Here is a 15,456-nt window from a genome sequence, read left to right on the forward strand (position 1 = left end):
GAGTTCCTCCCTGTCCGCGGGACTTGAACTAGGGAGACTGGAGTCTGGTCAAGACATTAGCTAGGCTTGGGTGCAGGGGGCAAGAAAGCAGCATTCCAGACGGGAAGGAGGACGATAATTGTCGTGATTCAGATTCGAAACGAGGTTGCTGTGGCCACAACGCTGAGTACTAACCACTATACTGTCATGTCGAGCCACTTGCTGGACGGTAGGTGCTCAGCGTGAACCAGTTTCCGAGGCTTCCTTTGAACCTGTCTGTCCTGCAGAAGTGATTTCTCCAATACCGCTGCTTTGCGAGCAGCATGAAGTGCAGGCGTCCGTGTCTCGGTTGGGTGGTGAGGGCAGTCGCTGTGAAGTCGGTGGGCCGATGCCACTCTTGCAAGTGCAGTATTTCCCCCAAGCACCTGAGAGCCCTCCATCGCCCTCCTCTCCGCGGTGGCTGAGCACCTGGGGGACGTGGGGTGCGAACTGCTCTGGGGTCCTTCCTAAGAGCTGGGGAGCAAACCAGCGGTCCAGAGCCTTCCATAGAGGCTGCTCACCTGCAGAGGCCAAAACCGACACTACCAGTCCCTAGAGTCCTTACCATACACGGCCGGGCCTGCCCGTTTCTGTGGTGTATTTTGGTGTTTCCACAACACATGGTTTTCCAAAGAAGTCGGTTCTAGGGTATTGTGATTAGGAATTACTTTCCGGTCGCCCTTGTCATATGCGTATCTTTAGCCGGTGGTGTAAAGTTTACCCGTTTTATTTAAATCTGGTCCGTTTCCTGTGCCTTGGTGACTTGCTGTTCATAGTTTTCCTTTCTTAAGAAATGATTCCCACTCTATCCATCCCCAAATAAACCAAAGACAGTAGGAGGGGGTTGTACACAGATGTCCCCCTCCTCACTGCACTTCCCCCATCAAAAAAAAAAAAAATACAAATTGACTTTGCTGTTTTCCCTGCCAGACACCAGGCTATAAATAGATAACGTGTGACAGGCTATTTATTTAAGTACAGGATTTGGGATTTTTGTGGGCTTTGTAAATTTCTGAGAAGAATGTAGGAGTGTGCACTTTTCAGTTGGCAAGTCAGCACACAAATAGCTGTAAGTATGGAAAGTTGTTTGTTAAAAGCCTAAAGGCTTTCGTCCCTGGGTGGGCTTGAACCACCAACCTTTCGGTTAACAGCCGAACGCGCTAACCGATTGCGCCACAGAGACGGTGTACAAAGTCTGTGCGGTCTCCTTGATGATCCAGGTGTCACCGCAGGGGCCACACCTGGAATACCCACAGGTCCACGGCCGAGCATCCGGAGCGAGGCCTCAAAGTCAACAGGATGGGCGCCCCTAGTGCCCCGCGGACGCTTCCCGAGCCCGCGCGAACGTTATGAACCCGGAGATTCCGGAACGCTGGGACTCCTCCGCCACCCAGGGGTCGGGGCTTCCGGGGACTCCACGCTGGCGGACTCGCGGTCCGGGCGCCCATCAGGACCCAGCGAAGGAGCCCAAATGCCCTTTAGGGTCCGGTCCCTTGCAGACCCCGAGCACGGACGCGCGTGGGGCTGGTCACCCCAGGTGTGTGCTGGAACCTCAGTGGGACACGCGTGGGAAAGGCGGCGAGTGCGGTGCCAGTGCCCAGGGAGTCCGGACGGGAGGGAGATGGACGAACTTGACCCGGAGTGAAGAGAGAACGACGGGCGCGAGGGTGGCCTGGGGGTGGCATTGGGGGCTGTGAACCGCGGGGACCAGAAGAAGCGAAGCCCGTTGGAGCCCCAGGGCATATCCGAGAGAAAGGTGCTTTTGAACAGATCTGATGAAGTTGAAAGCCAACTTATGTTAGGAAGATAATAAAATGACGAGGGGTGTTTTGTTTTGTTTTGAATGAATCAGAAGAAGGGCTTTCTACCAGCTGCTTCTGTCTTTCAGCTAGGGGTGTGCTGGTCCCGAGCCCGGGTCTGGTGCAGGTTAAGTGCAGGAACGAATTAAGGAGTCTAGAGTTCTCACTAACCCAGGACATAATTTTCTAAAGATGTCTTTTTTTTTTTGACAAGGATGGGCAAAAATACAGGCATTAAAAAAAGAAAGACAGAAAAACAAACACATAAGAAAGAAAAAGAACGGATGGTAACAAATATGAGAAAATGGCATAAACCGAGACCACAAACGCAGTCGCAAATTAATAAAAATTATGCAGTCGAGTTTCCCGAATTTGGGGGAATCACAGGGGCCAGCACAGCACTAGGGCAATTCGGTCACCCTCGCCTGAATAAACCAAAGACGGGTTGAGGGTGTTCACTTAGCTGGGTGAGTGTGCATTACTTCCCGTGGCCATGATTCAACCCCACCGGCCCTGTGCTTGAATACACGGTTACTTGGCCGCGCAGACTCCAGGACGTCCCGGGACGCGCACCTACTGCCTGGGCCCCGCTGCTACCCGCGGATCCGCGCTCTCTTCCACGCCGCACAGAAACTTTCTCGCGTGGCAGCCCCTGCGCGACGTTCATTACATAGACCGCACCCCCAACCAACACCCAGGGATGACATCAGACCCATCCCATTCCCCCCTTTGGCTTGGTGAACTTTCTTCCTTGCTGAGAGCTGGAGGAGTGTTGCAGGACCAGAGACAAATCATCTTGTTAATGGCTGTTCACCGCCATGCACTAAACAGCCTTGTCGCTGGTTTGTGTACCGGCAGACCCCTATCTTCTGCCAATAGGAAGTCCGAGAAGTCAGGCAGCAAGAGGGCCGGCCCTACAGCAGAGGTCTCCAGCTTCGCTGGAACCTGCCTACCTCATGTCTCCACCACTGCATTTTACAAGGCTCTTGATGTATGGATTTCTCTGTTCCTTCTACAGAAACACCATGAAACTGACACTATGTTGGGACATGGTATCCGGTGTAACCCGAGTCTGTGCTCCTGGTCCAGGGGATCCACTCTGCCCTCTCTCGGCCTCTTCAGGCTCCTGCATGTGTGTCGTGAACACATGTACAATCAGGCACAAACACACATACACAAAATAAATAAGTACTCTTTTCTGTGTTGTGTATGTGGGGGAGGGGCAGGTGTGTGAGAGCCATGACTCGCATGTGGAGGCCAGCGGACAGTTTGTGGCAGTCGGATCTCTTTCTGCCATGCCTGCTCCGCGGATCAAGCTCTTGGATGGTCAGGCCTGATGGCGAGTGTCCTTGCCCTTGCCTATAAGCCCTCTCTCTGTCCCTTTAAAACCTCTCCCTTTCTGTCCTTCTCTGCCTCTCTGCATTCCCCCTCAAGCCCTCAAGGGTCTGTCTACATAGTGATGGCAATAAGGGCTTTGTGCCACTCTAATTTCCTGATTTACTTGCATCAGTGTGGAATGTAGGGGCTCCAGATATCACTGCTCCCCATACAATGTGAGGAAGGACTCAACTGATTCTTTTTCTAAATTGAAGTGTCTTGCTTTGTGGATATTTGTTGTTAATCTCTTCCATAAAAAAATGCAAGCTCTTTGCCAATAAATGTTCATTTGTTGCCCATAATTTGTCAATTTCATCATTATTAAAAGATACTACTATTTCTGTTGGGTCTATTCCTGTTAATTGACAAAGTCTCAATTTTTCTTTTAGAATCAATTCAGAAACCTTGTCTACATAGGTCTTTCATATTTTGATTCTTTTTTTTTTTTTTTTTTTGGTTTTTCGAGACAGGCGTTTCTCTGTGGTTTTGGAGCCTGTCCTGGAACTAGCTCTTGTAGACCAGGCTGGTCTTGAACTCACAGAGATCCGCCTGCCTCTGCCTCCCAAGTGCTGAGATTAAAGGCGTGCGCCACCACCGCCCGGCCATATTTTGATTCTTTCTTGTTTGTGAGGCTAAAATATCCATGCCAGAATATTTTCTCTCCACATAAGAATTCCGGTAGGAGAATGGGTAAAGGGTAGAATAACTAGGATACGATCGAATTCTGGATCCAAACCATCCACATGTGCATTTTGTAGTTCTTTTCTCTACAAGAGCCAATTCTCTGTCAATTTCAGCTGATAATTTTCTTGAACTATTTAAGTCCTTGTCACTTTGTAAGGTTTGAAATAAATTACTTAGTTCTTGAGTTGTTACTTCAGTTGTGGGACACAGTCAGTTAATGTCTCCCAATAAATTCTGAAAGTCATTCCTGATTCCTCAGTCTTGTCCCAAGCATTCAAAGCTGCTGTGTGCCATAGGGCCAAGGTGTGGTCATCAAATGTAATCTGTCTTTCCAGAGCAGCATAATGGCCTCACCAAGGATTTTGTCTTGGGAAATCTTATAATCTCTACCCCTAAACTGATGTCCAGTGGCCCTGGCTTCTTCTGAGGACCAGATTCCAATGCTGCTGTAACTATGTTTTCCAGACTTGTGGAATAATTCTGTTTCGAGTGGCCCCTGAATTTAACAACTGTTTCACAAAAGGAGAATGCATACCATATAAAAATATTGCTGGAAATGGGAAACGGGGAGGAGGCAGAAATTTTAATTATAAAAGAATAAAATAAAATAAAACAAAAAAAATATTGTGCCGGGCGGTGGTGGCGCACGCCTTTAATCACAGCACTCGGGAGGCAGAGGCAGGCGGATCTCTGGGAGTTCAAGACCAGCCTGGTCTACAAGAGCTAGTTCCAGGACAGGCTCCAAAAGCTACAGAGAAACCCTGTCTCGAAAAACAAAAAACAAAAAACAAAAAAACATTGCTTCCTTAAATCTCTTTAAATCTAACATTTCTTTAGGCTCCCAGCTGACTTCTGGATAACCTTGGGGAAGCCTATCATCATCATTCTTGGATAGTAACTGGACAAATATAGGTTGGTTTTATAAGAACCTTGGGTAGCTCCTCTCTGATTCCATACAGTGATGGGTAGTTGGTTTTCCTCTGAACTCCTCTGTGTCTGAACACTTTTAGTATCAGTTCTAATAGAGTTTCTAAGGCTTGTATATTTTGAATAGTAAGCTGTTCTAAGGTTTGCGTATTGTCAATCACCCATCTACTCTCTGAATCAGGAACTATTTCTAAAGCCTTTATCTTGTCAGCCAAAATGGTATTATTCTCCTCAGTAACCATTTGTAAGGCTTGTATATTACCAGTCACCTTCCTGTCCTCTTCACTGGTAAATATTTCTCAACCCTCTATCTTGTCAGTTAAAACTGCATTATTCTCTAAGAACCACTGAATAACTTGTATAACATCAGTAGTATTTTCTAAAGCCTGTATCTTCTCAGCTAATCTCTACATTTGGACCCATTTTTAAGGATAAGATATGAATTGCCAGACTGATCACAATTATGAGTGAGGTAGTATATATCCCAGCTAAGCTGTTTACCTCCTCAATTAGTTTTTCTAGCATCCCGTCCATATTAGCAGTGAGCAGGGCCCTAATTCCCTGCATTGTGAGATCCCCAATCACTGCCCTGGCAAAGGTTCTAAGATTGTCCTTTTGACTTTTTTCCCCCAATAGTATAGTTTAGTTTACCGTTTAAAGGTTCCCAAGTGACTTACCAGGATTTCCGAGCCTCCTTGCATTGTGTTGCGTAGTTGTAGTGATGATATTTGACCAGCAAGTGGAGTCAATGTTCGGACGCCTAGGTTGTGGGAAAGTACTCAGATGTAGTGACAACGTTTGACCAGCAGGTGGAGCAGATGCGGCTGAGGGTCAGTAAACTGGGCTGAGGCTTCAGAGTGGCTGGACCAGACCAGCGCTCGAAGGAGAGGCTGTTGGGGGGGCGGGGCGGGGGGGGGAGTGAGGGAGGGGAGCTGGGGGTGGAAGTGGGGGGGAAGGCATGCTGAGCGAGGTTCAAGGACCAGAACTTGTCTCAGCGCTTGAGTGTCCGGAGCAGAACCGCCTCAGGACACCCCGTGGCTGAAGTGCCCAGACGCCGGAGCAGGCCTTCTTAAAGAGCCCCGGAGCCGTCGGGTTTGGGGGGTGGGAGAGAAGGGGATGCGAGTGTGCACAGGGATCGCAAATCCGGGGGATGGTTGGGGGGGGGGGGCTAGGGACGTGGGCTCGGCGGCAAAGCCATGCACTCTCTCCCCGGCACCTCTCCAAGGGCAACTGTTGGTGTAGGTTAACAAGGCCCCACTGTTAAAGCGCCAGATAATGGAGGGCCAATGTATTATTTTACTGTTTATTATCAAGCAAAATTCGTGCACAGTAATCACAAGAAAGAATAGGGAATCCGAAAAGAGTCGCCAGCCACCGCGGCTCTCTTCTCCTTCCAAAAGGGCCGCCCTTGCCTCCGCTCCGCCTTATCTTTGAATCACGTGCTTCCCCAGCAAACCTCCTTCCTTTGGACCACGCCGCTCCTTCCCACTGACTAGTGGACCCGGGACAGAATTCGCCGAACACTGGCCTGTGTGAACAGACTAGGCTTTTGTTTTCAACCCTCATAGTGCACACAGCCGCTGGAGGATGAGGTCTCTACCTCCGTATACACACGGAGTCCAAGTGAGAGCCTCTGCGAGCTAAAAGTTCAGGGAATGTAAGCAACACCCCCCCCCCCCCACACACACACACACCAAAAAAAAAGCAGGTCTGCTTTTCTAGAATGGAACCCTCGTAGGGCTAAAAGCCCACCCTGGTTTTTTTTCCTTTTGAAGCCACGTGGTGAGTGGAGCGTCCTTCCGGGCGCGCAGCGTGGGTTTTTCATTGGGTGCTAGGCGTGCTCTGGCAAAGGCGAACAAGTCCCAGGACCCGTGGCCGGGACACTCGCACGCCAGCCTGCGGGTGCAAAGGCTGTGAGGACAAGAGCTGGGAGGGCAGGGACCAGTAGAGGGCAGGCGACTTTGTAGGCTAAAAACCAGGAACCCGATACCGGCAGGTCTGTGGCTCCGAGCTGATTTAAACCGGATTACTATGCAAACTTGAGAAACTCGCCAACTCGCTTCGGTTTAGGAGGGCTAGGAGTCGGGGAGACCACGAAAACGAGGGTGCAGCCCCAAGCGCAAAAGCACATTCTAACATTAGCAAATGAATTTACAACCGAATCCCTACGTGTCTCTGTGGCGCAATCGGTTAGCGCGTTCGGCTGTTAACCGAAAGGTTGGTGGTTCGAGCCCACCCAGGGACGGCTGTCTTTTGCCTACTTGAAATCCTCCTTCAAACCATTTATAATCAATTTACATTTATCAAACACGCTCATCTTGAGTCCTGAGATATTGTGGTAGAAGTATGAAGCGATGCAAGGACTCAGATCTACGGAATAACTCGCGTCTTGGGGCTGTAGCGTTCCAGTGCCACTTGTTTCTCTGCTTTAGAATTCACGCATGTGCGCCAAGCCTTCAGGTCCTCCGTCAAGTCCGCTCTTATTTCCCTCAGGATACGACTTTGAACAAGTTATTCACTTTCCCCAACTGTAGGAAGGGTTAATAGGAATACTTCCTTTATAGAGCCATCCAATATTTGATGAGAAAAGCTTGAAAAACACTTGCGCACATAAATCAGTGTTCATTAATATTGTCCACTAGAGTTATTTTCAGCTGCAGCATCATTTTCATTATTAACCTCAGTCTTATTCCCTTCTCTCTCTTGCTCGCTCTCTTTTTAAGGGGCTGTTCAGGGGGGAGTAAACTTGTTCACTTATCTTTTTTTTATTTTCTTTTTTGAGGTGGGGTTTTCACTTTTTATTTTAAGACAGAGCTTTATTCATTGCTAAGCCTGCCCTTAATGTGTAGACCAGGAAGGCCTGCCTGTGACCCTCACATATGTTAAAGGCCTTGCTATGTTTCTCTCTAGTCGTTGAAAAAGACAGAAAATGGGGGAAAGGGAACACTTCTGCATTGCTGGTGGGAATGCAAGCTGGTGCAAACCCTTTGGATGTCAGTGTGGCGATTTCTCAGAAAATTAGGCAACAACCTTCCTCAAGACCCAGTAATTCCACTTTTGGGTATATATCCAAAGGATGCTCAATCGTGCCACAAGGACATGTGCTCAACTATGGTCATAGCAGCTTTGTTTGTCATAGTCAGAACCTGGAAACAACCTAAATGCCCCTCGACTGAAGAATGAATGAGGAAAATGTGGTACATTTACACAACGGAGTACTACACAGCAGAAAAAAAAAATAACGACACCTTGAATTTTGCAGGAAAATGGATGGAGCTAAAAAACATTATTTTGAGTGAGGTAACCCAGACACAGACAATTATCACATGTACTCACTCACAGGTGGTTTTTAAACATAAAGCAAAGAAAGCCAGCCTACAAACCACAATCCCAGAGAACTTAGACAATACAGACACCTAAGAGAGATTACATAGATCTAATTTACATGGGAAGTAGAAAGTATAAAAAGACAAGATCCCCTAAGTAAATTGGGAGCATGGGGACCTTGGGGGAGGATTGAAGGGGAAGGGGAGAGGCAGGGAGGGGAGCAGAGAAAAATGTAGAGCTCAATAAATATCAATTAAAAATATATTTTTTTAAAAAAAGAAAAAATACAGAAAAACGCCAGCAAAATGCCTTTGGCTGCTGCCAGGTTAGAGGTGGTCTGGCTACAACCCCTCAGCCAGGCTGTTCTGTTAAAAATAAAAACATCGCTGGGCATGAGAACACACACCTAACATAATCCCAGCACTCAGGAGGCAGAGGCAGGAGGGTGTCTGTGATTTCGAGGCCAGCCTGGTTTACATCGTCTGTCTCCAAGCGGAAGAAAAGAGAAAAATCAGCAGTTGGGAGCTGAGGCTAGAGGACCACGGCCAGACTGGGGCTACATAGCACGACCCCGACTTCGCACACATCCCCACCCCTTCCGCAGTCACTTCTGAGCCGAAGTAGAGCCCTGTCCCAGCCACACGTGTGACAAGTGCCACCCTTTTGTCAACTCCAATAGTGGCTCCAGTTCTTGACCAAGTTTCCTTTTTAACCTTGCTCCATCCCTCTCGCCGTCTAGATAAAAACTGTTAAGATTTCCAACTGGGGAGGCTGACACAGAGACACTGTATCTCCCAGGCTAGACAGGTCCACCCTGAGCAAATCAATAGCACTCTTGTCCCGCCGCTGCCCGGCTTGTCTCAAAAAATAAAAAGCGTTCATCACTGAAGTCAAGGCAAAAAAAAAAAAAAAAGTGAAAAACATTTGGCGGGGTTGAGGACTTAACTTAGTGGGAGAGCAGTTTACCCCAAAAAGGGATCAAACAAAGTAAAACAAAACAAAACCTCAAGAGTAGAGTGTTTGGTCAGGAAGAGAAAAAGACAGAAAAGCAACGCTATGGCACGTTAGATCAGCTCCTACAGTTTCTTCATGCTGTTCGTTCCTTGGTTCTAGTGAACCAAGAAACCAGCATGGTCGAGGGCGGGTTGGTTCAGGCTAGAAGCGTCGGCACCGTAGAAAAGATGGATGTCAAGTGATCCTTGATTGTTTGTCTCCTCTCCTCTCCCTTCGCAGAAGTTCATACAGTGTTTTATTTGTTCCCACTGTTTGGGAAGGAAATTTCTTCGTTTCGCCCACCGTGCAGAGTCCACAGTGAGCCCTTTCATTATAAGAATCTGAATCTCTTGGCTATCACTCCCAACATGCTTGTGTGTGTGCCAGTAAAGATGTATAATTTCGTGAAAACATCATCAATCTTTTGATACAAATCATTGCCTTTTTTGATACACACCACTTAAGCGGTCCTCATTTTGGAACTTTCACTTATTTTTATGTATGAATGAATAATTTAATACCCCGAGGATCAGGGGACAATGTGTCTAAGGGGCCTGGGTGAGATGAGGGGATGGAGGGAAGCCGTGGGGCTCTGTGGGCTGCTCAGAGCTGCAGTTTCTCCAGGAAGACTCGGTCAGACTCCAGTTCTCCCACGACTCCAAAACCACTGGCTGGATTCTTCTTTAACGAGTTAGGCGTAAATGAGGCGAAGTTTTGGAGACATTTGCGGGTTAATTTTATCATCGTCATCGTCATCATCATTACTACTAATGATTACTTTGTTGTTTTGCTACTTTTTTCAGACAAGACTTCACCTTCTGCCTTCACCTTCTAAGACCAGTTTACTAAAGTTTCAAACAGCAGTGGCTTCAGTGAAGGTTTAGATGCTCATGATTCTGTTCCCAGATAAGAAGAGAATAAAACCCACAAGTGGTTGAGATTTTTTAAATTTATAAAAAAAAATAAAGGGGGAAAAAAAAGTAAGCCGCCCAACGTGGGGCTCGAACCCACGACCCTGAGATTAAGAGTCTCATGCTCTACCGACTGAGCTAGCCGGGCATTAGAACTTCGCCTGACCTTGGGCCTATATAATCTGTCTGCATAATGTTGTAATCATTCTGCTTGCTTTCATTTGGCGTTAACAAACTTCTAGAATCTATGGCTTGGTACCTATATTAATAGCTTTTGTCTGAAACTCTACTTCTGAGGAACCTGAAGTTCAGAAAGTGGACTGCATAGAACCAGGCGGGCCTGTCTCCTCCGATTCCTTCTGAATGGAGTCACCTGGGAGTTGGGTGTCTCGTGGGGCTGAGGACCAGCCGACTGAGCGCGGGGACGTGGAGAGCATCGGTGCGGGGACAGGGTAGTGGGGAGCGGGTGCGCGGAGACTCGTATTCGGGGAGCCTGAGCTTCCGCTCTGGTGTCTCATTGCGGCTAGGCCTCAGTGATGGTGGCTCGGGCGTGAGGGACCCTTACTGCGAAAATAGGTCCTAGTCACTCTTCTTCGGTGGAAGTTTGTTTTTAAACACCAAGATTGTGCTGCCCGAAAAACAAGGCCCAGGCCATGTGGTGTAAAATTCACCGAGATACACTCGTATAGCATTCCGGTGCAGTATTTGCTGCAAAAGCAGGCGCGCGGCTCCCCGCGTTTGGTTTTCCGCCCGGTAGAAGAGGCGCCAACATTCGGGGTCTCGGGAAAACTTGGCCCGTCTGCTGGGGAAGGCGGAAAGAGCCTCCTCTTTAGCTCTGGTTCTTCCCAGGAGTTTGGGTTCCTCTCGTTGGATAAGCCGCGTGAAATTAGTGACTCAGTGTTTCCGCAAAGGCAAAATAAGAATTTTGTTAGCTTAAACCGTTAACAAAAGAGCTGCAAAGGGACGGTACTACCATATGCCGTGACTCGGATTCGAACCGAGGTTGCTGCGGCCACAACGCAGAGTACTAACCACTATACGATCACGGCGAGCCACCGGACGAGCAGCGGGTTGCGGCGTCGATATAATGCCCTTTGAACAAGAGTAGCTGCCGGTGAGGTCCTATTTACTGTAGTCTACGTGGCTGCAGGGTCAAATGTCTTGACTTTGCAACCTTGATGTTTACCGGTTGCTGGCGCGGGCGTCAATTTCTCAACTCCCAGCCCTCCTCCTCCCAACCCCCCACCTGAGATAAGAAACCGACAACTGCAGCACCGGCCCACTTCTGTGAATCCTCTCCAAAGAAGCAAGCCATCTTGCAGGCAGCCCCCAAACGATATTCCTATTCATACTCCAGCCCGTGCTTTGGAATCGAGTGTTTTGTTACCAGAATGGTGCAGCAGGAAAAGGAGCAGAGCTGGCGAGCTGAAGAAAGAGTGTTGGGCCCTAATCCGGAGAGGTGTTTTTTGACTCCAATTACCAAGGCGCCACGCTTTCCCTTCCGAACCTGAGACAGAGTCGCCTCTGAAGGCTCAAAAGAGAGCAGCCTCTATTTCAGACACTTCCCTAAAGAGGATAATAGTATATTTAAAATAGTAAAAAGGATAATAGTGTATGTCTGCGACGCCATACTGCTACACCAAGCAGACCTAGAAGGCTTGTAGGGAAGGCCACTTTGTCTCCAAATGAACTTGGTGAACAAGCTCCGAGGATTTGGAACCCAAGGATCAACAAAAAAATGAAGGATGCGTTGTCTACAAAATGGATTTGGTGAACAAGCTCCGGGGGTTGGAAACCAAGGAAACAAAAATTAACGGTTGCGTTGGCCGGGAATCGAACCCGGGTCAACTGCTTGGAAGGCAGCTATGCTCACCACTATACCACCAACGCTCGCTGAGGTTGCCTTTAGATTCGTTTTCATATGAAGAATACGATAACAAATTCTTTTCCAGCACATTTCTTGACACTAAAGAGAATTAAGACAAAAGAAAAAAAGAGAAAAAGAAACTCTGAAACTCTAAGATTCGTCCTGTTAAACTTACTGTGGTGGCCCTTGATCTCCAGCTTTAAAGAAAATCCGTTCCTTTTACCGTTTGAAGGGAGCTTCTGGAATCGAAAGATTCAGAAAAGGCTCTGCTGTGGGTTGTTTGTGGGAGACTTTAGACGAATGCAGAGAAACGGTTGCGCTGAGACCTGTGCTTAGCTCTTTAGAAACGTGTTGCCGATCTGCTCACTATTTAGCGAGTCAAACAGCCACAATATACCGCCTTCTTCTCTTTACAAAAGTACAGAATGCCATTATGGCCTTGGGAGGCAGATATCATGCAAATTGGAGGCCAACCTGTTCTACACAGAGACCCAAGTCAGCCAGGATTGAAAAAGAATTGTCACGCGGAAGAGACAAGGCGCAGAGGGGATTGCCTCTATTCGTGCAAGAGCACAAATAAAGCGTCTCCGAAGTTGAGAACAGACTGATCACCTCAGTAGACACGGAGGGGATGTAACACGGAAGTCCGGTTGTTATCAGATGTGCGTTTTCGCAAATCTGAATCCTAAATTATGTAAAACATTCTTTTGAAAAATTAAGTAGACGAATTTACCAAAGAATACTTTTGTCTACTGGAAAATATTATAAATTTTTTTTTAGACATCCGATATTAAAACCGTAGCGTGACTTCTCTTTCCGTTTTCACGTTTCAAGAGATTTTATACTTTATTTAGTTGTAAGAGTAAAAAAAGATATTTTCCCTGACCGGGAATCGAACCCGGGCCGCGGCGGTGAGAGCGCCGAATCCTAACCACTAGACCACCAGGGAAGCTGGTTGTAGCCTTCTGTTAAAATCATATGACTCCAAATAACTGTGAGCTTTCGCGTTTCCTTTGTTCAGCTACAGTTTTGAGATTCTGTATGTGACCCTGTCCTTATCGAGACAATTTTTCCACACGTTTCTTCAAAATAGAAAACAGCGAAAGCGTTCTCCAGCCTGGCTCTTAAACCCTGGAGAGGATTACGAACACAGGATCGCAGTCCCACGAACAAAAAGAAGACAAAGTTCTGCAGACAGACAGCTCCTCCCTTGACAGTCAAATCGCCTGGACTAGCCTGGACTTTGCCAAAAGAACCTAGAGTTTTCCCTAGAGGATATAAAGAGCATCGAGGGGAAAACGCTAAAACATTTGGTCTCCAGGATAGCAGCGCTAGCAGCAGTTCCTATCACAGGTGGTACCGAGGCTGGGGAAATCCACCTGCTTGTTGATGAGCAGAAGCGCCTCCGTTTAACTCCGTTTTAAAAACAAACAAAAACAACAACAAAAATAAAGAGCTTAATCTGAAAGAGTCGGGAGGAAAATTGGCGCGCACTCCCAGGTGAACCTTTTAAAGTTCCCTATCCCCCCACCAAGGTATTGCACTGAAGCTGGAGGAAGAGAGAAAGAAAGCAAACAGGGCAAAATGTCGGCAACCAAAGCAACAAATAAAACGGTATAACCATTTTTCTGTAGGTCTGAAACAGTTTAAAACAAACAGTTGAGAAAAAAATTCAAAAAGTAAGCAATCAAAAGCCGCTCCTCCGGCCTTCTGTTTGTCTGGTTTTGGGGTGTGTGTGTGTGTGTGTGTGTGTGTGTGTGTACTAACCGTGAAGTGATTAACTGTACACATCTGTTCAACTAGAACAGTTTAAAAGCACCTCCCTACACTTGGGTGATTTTTCTGCCTTCTGGTCAAAGCCTTACCTAGAGTGAGAAAGACGTCACTTTTGATAATGGATTATAAAGACAAAAACAGAATTTTAAAGAAGAGTCATTAATGATGTGTTCGTTATCAACGGGGCCTAACAGGAAGGGGGGAGGGTAGGATATGGGAGTGTTTGACGAAAGGGTGTCTTTTGGTTGTTTTGCTGTTTTTAATAAGTATGCTAAGATGTTAAGTATTACTCTTCCTTCATCCACTCTCTGCCTCCCTGTACTTCGAGACTCAGCTCAAGCACAGTTTCTGCAGCAGCCTTCCCCTGTGCTTTCACGGATACTGACAGGCACCCTATGACAGGCGACATCGTGAGACCCTGTCTAGTAGGCTCTGCAGTGAGGCCCAAGAAACCCGCGTTCCCTGCCTCCTGCCTGGGATCCCCGGTTGCCCATTCTTGCAGTACGACCTCCCCTAGCCTCAGAGAGCTATTAGACGAGACCGCTGGGCTGAGTCCCTTCAGAGACCCTGCCATGACGTCTGTCTGGTGCTGGGGCCTGAACTCAACGCGGAAGCTAGGACATGCTGCTGCGTCTCTATTGGTTCGTGGCATAAAAAAAAAAAAAAAAAAAAAAAAAAACACTCTTTTCTCCTTTGTCCCCCCAGGAATCAGGAATCTGTCTCTTGAACTCCTCCCAACCCAGACTTAATAGGTATCCAAATGCTGGACATTTATTGTCATAAAAACTCAGGATCCTGTCCCGGCATGGGTGAGTCTAACAGGTCTCTCGCTCCTTACTTCGGTAGTTTTCATTGGATATCGGTGACTGAGTATCTGACAAAACTCCCAGAGAATTGGCAAAAGGAAACAAATGTATTTCTCTGCACCTGCAGCTGTTTCCTCTGGATTGCAACATTTCCTGCTGCAGAGAAGGCCCAAAGAACTCAGAAGGTCCCCCTAAAACGGAGGTTCTACACTTAGTAAATAACTCAAACGCTCAGCAAAATAAATTTGAGTGGAATTGTTTCTTTGGTTTATCCCCAGACCCTTACCTGGAGTGAACGAACACGTTCAGTGTCCTCAAGAAGCCAGACAACACTCGCAAGAAATCAGAAAGTCGAAAGAAATAAGCCCTCAGAGGATAAAGATGATCAAAATATATGAAAAAATTGAATAAAAACACAGCAAACAAAGAGCGCATGCTGCTCTTCAAAAATGATCAGCCTGCCTTGTTCGATCAACAGAGCCTTTCCATCGATTATCCTGCCACCTGCTGGTGGTTTTTGGCAACACAGGAGCCCCTAGGAAAGGGTTTGCTCTCTGGGATTGAAATTGGCCACCTGTTAGAAAATGAGTCTGGGGTCTCAAGGAAACGATCGCACAATCCAAAGTATTTCGGCAAGACAAATAGCTTTCCTTCCGTGGAATGTGCCAAGAGAGAGGTAGCCTCGAAAGACAGAAAACTTTCAAATGATAATGGCTCTGCTCCAGCCAACACCACAGAAATAAACTGTGCCTCCTGAGACTGAGATGGGTGCCCAGAGTTCTACCCTCAGCAGATCTCCTGTTGAGATAACAGAGAAAACTGAAAGCATTGGAGTTTGAATTTCATCAAAATTCAGTGATAACAAAACCATTTCAGTGGGCGGGTGGTGTCGCACGCTTTTAGTTCCAGCACTCGGGAGGCAGAGGCAGGTGAGTTTGAGGCCAGCCTGGACAGGGTCACACAGAAAAACC

The 15,456-nt window shown here is 47.4% G+C and overlaps 6 non-coding genes across 6 annotated transcripts; 1 reads left to right on the top strand and 5 right to left on the bottom strand.

The window, feature by feature from the left end:
* Window positions 1–1,127: 1,127 nt before the first annotated feature.
* Window positions 1,128–1,201, bottom strand: Trnan-guu (transfer RNA asparagine (anticodon GUU)). Its single transcript has one exon. It is a non-coding gene; the product is annotated as a tRNA-Asn (tRNA).
* Window positions 1,202–6,976: 5,775 nt separating this feature from the next.
* Trnan-guu (transfer RNA asparagine (anticodon GUU)) lies at window positions 6,977–7,050 on the top strand. Its single transcript has one exon. It is a non-coding gene; the product is annotated as a tRNA-Asn (tRNA).
* A 3,061-nt stretch (window positions 7,051–10,111) lies between these two features.
* Window positions 10,112–10,184, bottom strand: Trnak-cuu (transfer RNA lysine (anticodon CUU)). The gene has a single exon. It is a non-coding gene; the product is annotated as a tRNA-Lys (tRNA).
* Window positions 10,185–11,013: 829 nt separating this feature from the next.
* Window positions 11,014–11,085, bottom strand: Trnah-gug (transfer RNA histidin (anticodon GUG)). Its single transcript has one exon. It is a non-coding gene; the product is annotated as a tRNA-His (tRNA).
* A 769-nt stretch (window positions 11,086–11,854) lies between these two features.
* Trnag-ucc (transfer RNA glycine (anticodon UCC)) lies at window positions 11,855–11,926 on the bottom strand. Its single transcript has one exon. It is a non-coding gene; the product is annotated as a tRNA-Gly (tRNA).
* Window positions 11,927–12,780: 854 nt separating this feature from the next.
* Trnae-cuc (transfer RNA glutamic acid (anticodon CUC)) lies at window positions 12,781–12,852 on the bottom strand. The gene has a single exon. It is a non-coding gene; the product is annotated as a tRNA-Glu (tRNA).
* Window positions 12,853–15,456: the final 2,604 nt, after the last annotated feature.

This window comes from Chionomys nivalis, chromosome 18 (genome assembly GCF_950005125.1).
Source record: "Chionomys nivalis chromosome 18, mChiNiv1.1, whole genome shotgun sequence".
Taxonomy (NCBI): domain Eukaryota; kingdom Metazoa; phylum Chordata; class Mammalia; order Rodentia; family Cricetidae; genus Chionomys; species Chionomys nivalis.